Here is a 9,943-nt window from a genome sequence, read left to right as displayed (position 1 = left end):
GATAAAGTACAAATCGTGTCACTGTCATTTATCAGCTTCGGAGCGGCCCCTTAATTACAACATTTACATTGAGATTTATAGCTCAAACCTCATTTATGTTTTAATACAATCAAGGGGACAATGGACCGGTCTTTATATTACGTATTATGTTTGTAGATTTTAGTTGTGTAATGACATCAGCCTGATAACGACTTGTCCCAGATAAAACAACATTTGAATTATAGGCCGGGGGCCTCGTATTCTCCACCATCTGTGAGGAACTGGTAAAAATCATATTATTTTGTGGCGGAAAAAAGTCTCTTTAGACACCCGTCAAATGAGAAAACCCCTAAATTTCGCACTCTCCACCATATGAAGCTCATTTTAATATCTCACAAAACAAATTCTTGCATTTGGACTGGGGAGTAGTGTGAGGAGCGCTCCTGCGCCAAGTCCATGCACATCGAGGAACGCTCTGATCCGCCCAGCGCTTCCAATAAGGTAATTGTCTACCGTTCCAGTTCCAGCCATTGTGACACTCTAAGCGCTCACAAACAATCGGTGCTTGACGTCAGTGAGGTTCATCTGTGCAGATGACGGCCACGCGTCTGTCTTATTATTCTGTTCTTTGAAGCCCTCATTACGCATCAGAAAGCTTCATATCTGGGCGAATCCACCGATTACAGGAAACACAGGAGCGCCAAGGAAACGAGCAACAACTTATAAGACAATTCAACCATAAATAGCTCCTGATTTATATTAGACAACATCTCTCTTTAGCCAGCACGGTTCTCATGAAGGATTGGAAATATGTCTGTTTTATTTGCATAAAATAAGCATTTCCTCCCTGTGTATGTGTAGGATAACGTACAGCGCGGTGTGTGCAGATTATGACGCATCTCACACTTACTACTAGAGCGGAGGGGTAGGGACAGTTACCCGCTGGCTGAGTACAATGAGGGCGTGATCGGGTAATTGTGGCTGAGGGCGACCTGGAAGCAGACACATCACATGTTTCAATCTAATCTGTATTTGTGTTTGTATATAATTATTTTATATGGTATTGTATTTATTAATAACTATCAATACACTATATTCTATGCTGTGTATTCCACTTTATTACATTACTGTATTGTGTACAGATAGGGTCATGTGAAAGTCGCATTTACAGCTATCACTGTTAAGCCGAAACCCTGCTCTATCTCTGCGTTATCTCTATTCTATCTCTGCACTATCTCTGCACTTTGGCTTTGGGGTACCACATATATCTGCACTATCTCTGTGTGGTACCCCAAAGCCCTGTTGAACAGCACAGAGGAGTGCATAAACGCTTTTAAAACGCAGGGCTACAAGGGGTCAATTTAGATAGCAGCCAATTAACCTACTAGTATGTTTTGGAGTGTGGGAGGAAACCAGAGTACCCAGAGGAAACCCACGCAAACACGAGGAGAACATACAAACTCCTCACAGATAAGGCCATGGTCGGGAATTGAACTCATGACCCCAGCGCTGTGTGGCAGAAGTGCTAACCACTAGGCCACTGTGCTGCCCACTGTCCCTATGAACTAGCATTTTATACAGATCCAATGTCCAGCATGTAATTTATTATACAGTGAGTGATTTGTCAGTGTTGTGTAATATACAGGGAAAAAGTACCGGTAGTCAGTTTGGTACAATATAAGGGTGTGATTAGTCAGTGTGGTGTAATATACAGGGAGTGATTTTCCAGTGTGGTGTAATATACAGGGAGTGATTAGTCAGTATGATGTAATATATAGGGTGTGATTAGTCAGTGTGGTGTAATATACAGGGAGTGATTAGTCAGTGTGGTGTAATATACAGGGTGTGATTAGTCAGTGTGGTGTAATATACAGGGTGTGATTAGTCAGTGTGATGTAATATACAGGGTGTGATTAGTCAGTGTGGTGTAATATACAGGGTGTGATTAGTCAGTGTGGTGTAATATACAGGGTGTGATTAGTCAGTGTGGTGTAATATACAGGGTGTGATTAGTCAGTGTGGTGTAATATACAGGGTGTGATTAGTCAGTGTGGTGTAATATACAGGGTGTGATTAGTCAGTGTGGTGTTATAGCCAAGTAGAGATCCGATCAGCAGTCTGACAGATCTCCCATCTAGCACAATAATAAGATGATTACGATCAGTTGCTGCATTTCATTAGTTTTCATATGTTTTATAACAAAACTTTGGGGCGTTTTTAACATTTTCAGCCACTGTCAGTAGGAATTTATCTGTGAGATGAGATGGGGTCTACCGGGGCTCATTACAGACGGTTACATAACACGGGGGGCAGATGGAAGAATAACTCTGGAATTTAAAGTGAAGTACAGTAAAGGGTTCACACAGAGGTCTCTACCCCAAACATTACACCACACTGAGTATTCACCCCCAGCCCCCCTGACCCGTGAGGGTAAAGTGATATATTCATCAGGCTACTATGTTACAGTAGAAGTTTATCTTGTCCCCCTGAATTAGTGATACCCAGCTATGAGCACTGGTGCTTGGTACAATTTGGGATGTATAGTAAGAATCATTTATTTTCTATAGTTGAGTCACCGTTGTCCAGTCTATGATGGACATATCTAGTATTTTGCGCTGCATGTATTTTAATACAAGTCTAAAAACACAGCTGAGAATACAATCTGGTGGCAAAATGTTTACATTTACGTTCAGGCCAAACAATTACGTTCTATTCTGAATGAAGCCATTTATGTTTTCATCATATAGTGCAGTTCTCACCTCATACTGCAGTACTGACATGTTACCACCAGGTGGCTCTGTCACACTACATTCAATACTAATGTTTCACCAAGTTCATAACAATAATAATGGTCAATGCTCAACTGCAGTATGTGAGACTGAGCAGTGACCACATCCACCAGCTGATAATTAAAGGACATTTTAGTTTTATAATTGTGTAAGGACATTTCCAGTTCTTGCTGGGCTTTGCTATAGGTGGTGACTGTAGCGTAATGTTGTATTATTATTCCTGTACATGACATCCTGGCTGTAGCTCAGTTCCTCCCACCTCCTGGTTCTGTCATCGTACAGGTGATGATACAGGTGATGGTGATGATGATACAGGTGATGATGATGATGATAATGATACAGGTGATGATGATGATGATACAGATGATAATGATGATGATACAGGTGATGGTGATGATGATGATACAGGTGATGGTGATGATGATGATACAGATGATGATAATGATGATAATGATGATGATACAGGTGATGATGATAATGATGATGATGATGATACAGATGATAGTGATGATGATACAGATGATAATGATGATGATAGAGGTGATGATGATGATACAGATGATAGTGATGATGATACAGATGATAATGATGATGATAGAGGTGATGATGGTGATGGTGATGATGATACAGGTGATGGTGATGATGATGATACAGGTGATGGTGATGATGATGATACAGATGATAATGATGATGATACAGGTGATGGTGATGATGATGAAACAGGTGAGGATGGTGATGATACAGGTGATGATGATAATGATGATGATACAGGTGATGGTGATGATGATAAAGGTGATGATGGTGATGATACAGATGATAATGATGATGATACAGGTGATGGTGATGATGATACAGATGATAATGATGATGATACAGGTGATGGTGATGATACAGATGATAGTGATGATGATACAGATGATAGTGATGATGATACAGATGATAATGATAATGATAGAGGTGATGATGATGATACAGATGATAGTGATGATGATACAGATGATAATGATGATGATACAGGTGATGATGATGATGATACAGATGATAATGATGATGATACAGGTGATGATGATGATGATAATGATGATGATGATACAGGTGATGATGATGATGATACAGATGATAATGATGATGATACAGGTGATGATGGTGATGATGATGATGATAATGATGATGATACAGGTGATGGTGATGATGATGATACAGGTGATGGTGATGATGACGATACAGATGATAATGATGATGATAATGATGATGATGATGATACAGATGATAGTGATGATGATACAGATGATAGTGATGATGATACAGATGATAGTGATGAGTATACAGGTGACCACACACATTCAGGATAACAGGAGAACAGGTGTCATGCAGACACAGCAAGCGATAAGATGCACAGTTACCACTGATGAAATGAATCATCTTGTTAACTGGATAAATCAAGAATAAAGATTTATTTCTGTGCAGTCTCTTACCCTTCATTACAGAAACACTGGCAGCACAACTTATATTGTTGTGTAATGTTATTTTATAGTGCAAATCAATTCATCACAGTGTGGCTTTATCACATGACACCTGTAGTGACCTCATTATCACATCAGTACCCTGTGGCTTTAGTCACTTGGGTGAAGAGCTGACACTTACAGGACAGTGGGAGTCACTCTTGCTCTACCTCACTCCTTCTATACTCACAGATTCAGGACACTCTTAGCTGCTGTCTGAGTTTAGATAATTGCAGTCTCGTTGGGACGTTTCTCTGAGCAATCACCAACTCTGTCACCGAGCGACTCACAATCCGGTCAGATATCTCTCTCTCTATTGGGACATCTGTCTCAGGAGTTAGGGTCACCCTGAACAGGAGCACGAACAGACTCAGCATCCATCCGGCTCATGTCGTCGCTCTGATTCTGGTTTGTGTTGGAGGATACAAGTCATTTTCTAAAGTGGGTCCCACCTCAGGTATTTCTCTGGCCCTAAAGACGTCACACTCATCTCAGAGCATCGAGGGAAATTACATGTATTACCTGAGGGTCTGGACAGAATGCTGGACAATAACCCAAACATGATCATTGCTACCAACAAAGGACTATACATTGTATAACGAGGCCGATGGTGACTTTCTAGGGAGGGTTAGTGGTGAAGCTGTGACCTAGATGGAGAAAATAATGTCAGACAGGATACACTTCATATCTATAGACCGGATAGTGGAGGTTTATAATGGAGCTTCTACCTTAGTATCATCTTTCAATTGTGTTTATCAACAATACTAACTTTAGCTATACTGTAATATTATTAATAGTATCAACAGTATTAATGCTAACACTGTCCAAACATAGCTCATACTCTAAATCTCAACTGACCCCGAGTTTAAACCCCAGGCTGACATTAGCCTCAGCCCAACCTACCCCAACCAATAGCCCAGGTGAGGGAGCAAAACTTTGGTATGTGGTAAAAAGCTTCTGTCTGTTCTCCGCACTGTGTTGGAAATGCTTCTGTTGTTTCTGGTCTCTGGGTTTGGAGCGCAGACAGAAAGCGGAGCCCACGGAGTTCTGTAAGAAGATCTCTGCACAGATCCCCACATTACCGTACAATTCTAGAGCAGTTTGCATAATATACCTCTGAGATACCTCTAAGCACCCGACATCTGCAGAGACAGAGAGATATGTGCTGCCAAACCCTTCAATGTGTTCAGAATGTAAATGTATATAACCCCCAACATTTTATATTACATTATATATCATATAGAGTATAGTGAGTAAGGAAAACAGGGACTCACATTCCCAGTGACAGCTCTAAAACCTGAGATATCCTGACTCAGTGACAGTGTTGAGAAATGAAAAATATGTCGGTGAAGAGAAAGCTGAAGGGTTAATGATGGAGGAGATGTACATATATTATACATTAATAACGTCCTCTGTCTGCGTCATGTAAAGCAGGGACATTATATGATATCAAGCTGATCACAGCACAGAAAGACCACAGCAAGTGCACATACATCAACCGCCTGTTCCCGAGATCTCTTCAAACCTTCCTGTCCCCAATTACTTCCCGGGCTCCCGGCTTCTTTCATTCTCTACAGCAAACAAACTCTCATTCAGAAGATTAAAGGTACAAAGCTGCAATTCTGACATCAAAGTTCACTCTGCACATAACAAGAGGGGCATATTGTGCTGATCTACCCTCTGTGATGGGGTCATTATCCTGCTCTCCAGTTTGTCTTGTTAAATTGCAGAAAGCCAAGAATTAGGACCCAAGGATTCAGATAGGGATATTGTGACCTTTCTGCTGCCTGCGAAAAACTGAAATACACCCCCCTCCTTCCCGAAGTGCTGCCCTCTCTGATGACCAGGTTACATTACAACATAATGTGGCATATAATACTGCCCCTATTCTGATGATTAGAATATAATACAGGACATTAGACTGATCAGCAGTAACATGTGTAGTACTATGCCCAACAACAGCACTGTCCAGTAACACCGTGGCCAATGTGCTATGTTCACTTATCTGTCCTGCAGTACTAATACACCCAACCTCAATAATACCCCTTAATCAGCCCTGTAGTACTAATACACCCAACCTAGGTAACACCCAGTAATATACCCTTCAGTACTAATACACCTAACCTCAATAATACCCCATAATATACCCTTCACTACTAATACACCCAACCTAGGTAACACCCAGTAATATACCCTTCAGTACTAATACACCCAACCTCAGTAATACCCCATAATATACCCTTCAGTACTAATACACCCAACCAAAGTAATACCCCATAATATACCCTTCAGTACTAATACACCCACCCTAGGTAACACCCAGTAATATACCCTTCAGTACTAATACACCCAACCTCAGTAATACCCATTAATCTGCCCTGCAGCTGTTTCTGGCTCTGTCACACAATGTACTGGAAGCCTTGTGGTAGAAATATTTATATGTCAGTATATTGTACAGTAATCTGGGGCTGGACATACAACTTACATAATGACTCGGTGCTCTGTGTTACTCATGGCAGCCGCTCAGACTGATGCACCAAGTTATTAAATGGTTTATTTGTATCATTATAATGAAACACTTATTATCTGATTGTCCCAATTTTTTGTGTTACAATCCTGATTCTACTGACCTGTTCCTCCATCCCACTGGTCAGGACCTTTGTCCCGAGTTCCAGAACATTGAGAGATTTGTCCTGCTTACCGCTGCTCTGGGCTCAGGCCCACCCCCAAGGGCCATCGTGATAATGCAACCGCTGCTCTGAGGCTCAGGCCCACCCCCGAGGGCCATCGTGATGATGCAACCGCTGCTCTGAGGCTCAGGCCCACCCCCAAGGGCCATCGTGATGATGCAACCGCTGCTCTGAGGCTCAGGCCCACCCCCGAGGGCCATCGTGATGATGCATCCGCTGCTCTGAGGCTCAGGCCCACCCCCAAGGGCCATCGTGATGTTGCATCCGCTGCTCTGAGGCTCAGGCCCACCCCCAAGGGCCATCGTGATGATGCAACCGCTGCTCTGAGGCTCAGGCCCACCCCCGAGGGCCATCATGATGATGCAACCGCTGCTCTGAGGCTCAGGCCCACCCCCGAGGGCCATCGTGATGATGCAACCGCTGCTCTGAGGCTCAGACCCACCCCCGAGGGCCATCATGATGATGCAACCGCTGCTCTGAGGCTCAGGCCCACCCCCGAGGGCCATCGTGATGATGCAACCGCTGCTCTGCGGCTTAGGCCCGCCCCCGAGGGCCATCGTGATGATGCAACCGCTGCTCTGAGGCTCAGGCCCACCCCCGAGGGCCATCGTGATGATGCAACCGCTGCTCTGAGGCTCAGGCCCACCCCCGAGGGCCATCGTGATGATGCAACCGCTGCTCTGTGGCTCAGGCCCACCCCCGAGGGCCATCGTGATGATGCAACCGCTGCTCAGAGGCTTAGACCCACCCCCAAGGGCCATTGTGATGATGCAACTGCTGCTCTGAGGCTCAGGCCCACCCCCGAGGGCCATCGTGATGATGCAACCGCTGCTCTGAGGCTCAGGCCCACCCCCGAGGGCCATCGTGATAATGCAACCGCTGCTCTGAGGCTCAGGCCCACCCCAGAGGGCCATTGTGATGATACAACTGCTGCTCTGCAGCTTAGGCCCACCCCCGAGGGCCATCATGATGATGCAACTGCTGCTCTGCGGCTTAGGCCCACCCCCGAGGGCCATCGTGATGATGCAACCGCTGCTCTGCGGCTTAGGCACACCCCCATCGCGATGATGCAACCGCTGCTCTGCGGTTTAGGCCCGCCCCCGAGGGCCATCGTGATGATGCAACCGCTTCTCTGAGGCTCAGGCCCACCCCCGAGGACCATCGTGATGATGCAACCGCTGCTCAGAGGCTTAGACCCACCCCTGAGGGCCATCGTGATGATGCAACCGCTGCTCTGAGGCTCAGGCCCACCCCCGAGGGCCATCGTGATAATGCAACCGCTGCTCTGAGGCTCAGGCCCACCCCCGAGGGCCATTGTGATGATGCAACTGCTGCTCTGCAGCTTAGGCCCACCCCCGAGGGCCATCATGATGATGCAACTGCTGCTCTGCGGCTTAGGCCCACCCCCGAGGGCCATCGTGATGATGCAACCGCTGCTCTGCGGCTTAGGCACACCCCCATCGCGATGATGCAACCGCTACTCTGCGGTTTAGGCCTGCCCCCGAGGGCCATCGTGATGATGCAACCGCTTCTCTGAGGCTCAGGCCCACCCCCGAGGACCATCGTGATGATGCACCGCTGCTCAGAGGCTTAGACCCACCCCCGAGGGCCATCGTGATGATGCAACCGCTGCTCTGAGGCTCAGGCCCACCCCCGAGGGCCATCGTGATAATGCAACCGCTGCTCTGAGGCTCAGGCCCACCCCCGAGGGCCATTGTGATGATGCAACTGCTGCTCTGCAGCTTAGGCCCACCCCCGAGGGCCATCGTGATGATGCAACTGCTGCTCTGCGGCTTAGGCCCACCCCCGAGGGCCATCGTGATGATGCAACCGCTGCTCTGCGGCTTAGGCACACCCCCATCGCGATGATGCAACCGCTGCTCTGCGGTTTAGGCCCGCCCCCGAGGGCCATCGTGATGATGCAACCGCTGCTCTGAGGCTCAGGCCCACCCCCGAGGACCATCGTGATGATGCAACCGCTGCTCTGAGGCTCAGGCCCACCCCCAAGGGCCATCATGACGATGCAACCGCTGCTCTGCGGCTTAGGCCCACCCCCGAGGGCCATCGTGATGATGCAACCACTGCTCTGCGGCTTAGGTCCACCCCCGAGGGCCATCGTGATGATGCAACTGCTGCTCTGCGGTGTAGGCCCACCCCCGAGGGCCATCGTGATGATGCAACCGCTGCTCTGCGGCTTAGGCACACCCCCATCGCAATGATGCAACCGCTGCTCTGCGGTTTAGGCCCGCCCCGAGGGCCATCGTGATGATGCAACTGCGCCTCCCACCTTGGATATGAAGTTTCAAATATCTTAAAGGGAAACTATTATCAGAATAAATGATACATTTAAACATACTTGGCAACTCTCCCGGAATGTCCGACAGACTCACGAATTCCGGGTCAGTCTCCCAGACTCTGTGGAGACTTGATCATCCTCCCGCATCTCTCCACTTCCTAGTGATGTTGGAGCCTCCCTGACACAATTCTCAGGGACTTGCGTCATTTTGGCCCTTTTGCATCATTGCGTCACGGGGGGTGGGGTCAAAATGGCACGATTTGCTGAGCCCGGAGACCACTCGCCTACCTCTTCCCGGATCTTTTGAAGGACACCATTTAAAAGTTGTCAAGTAAGCATTTAAATAAACCTTTACATGCAAATTAATTGAAATATATTTTGTGTGGATAAAATGTTAAACGACCCAGTTAATTTATTTGCTGTTTTATTGTTGGAGCTGAAGCTGCTTTCTACAGTCAGCCTCAGTGACCCCTAAACCAGTGACCTTTGACCCAGTGACCTGTGACCCAATGACCTGTGACCCAATGACCTGTGCTGTAATAGCAGTATAATAGTTGTATTTTGCCTGAGATATAACGTGAGACCCAGCTGCTGCGAAGGCACAGGACAGACACCGTCCCTCTATATTCGGCAGAGGACAGACACAGTCCCTCTATATTCGTCAGAGGACAGACACAGTCCCTCTAT

The sequence above is a fragment of the Mixophyes fleayi genome, chromosome 6, assembly GCF_038048845.1.
Source record: "Mixophyes fleayi isolate aMixFle1 chromosome 6, aMixFle1.hap1, whole genome shotgun sequence".
NCBI classification, from domain to species: Eukaryota; Metazoa; Chordata; class Amphibia; order Anura; family Limnodynastidae; genus Mixophyes; species Mixophyes fleayi.
This window is presented reverse-complemented; position numbering follows the sequence as displayed.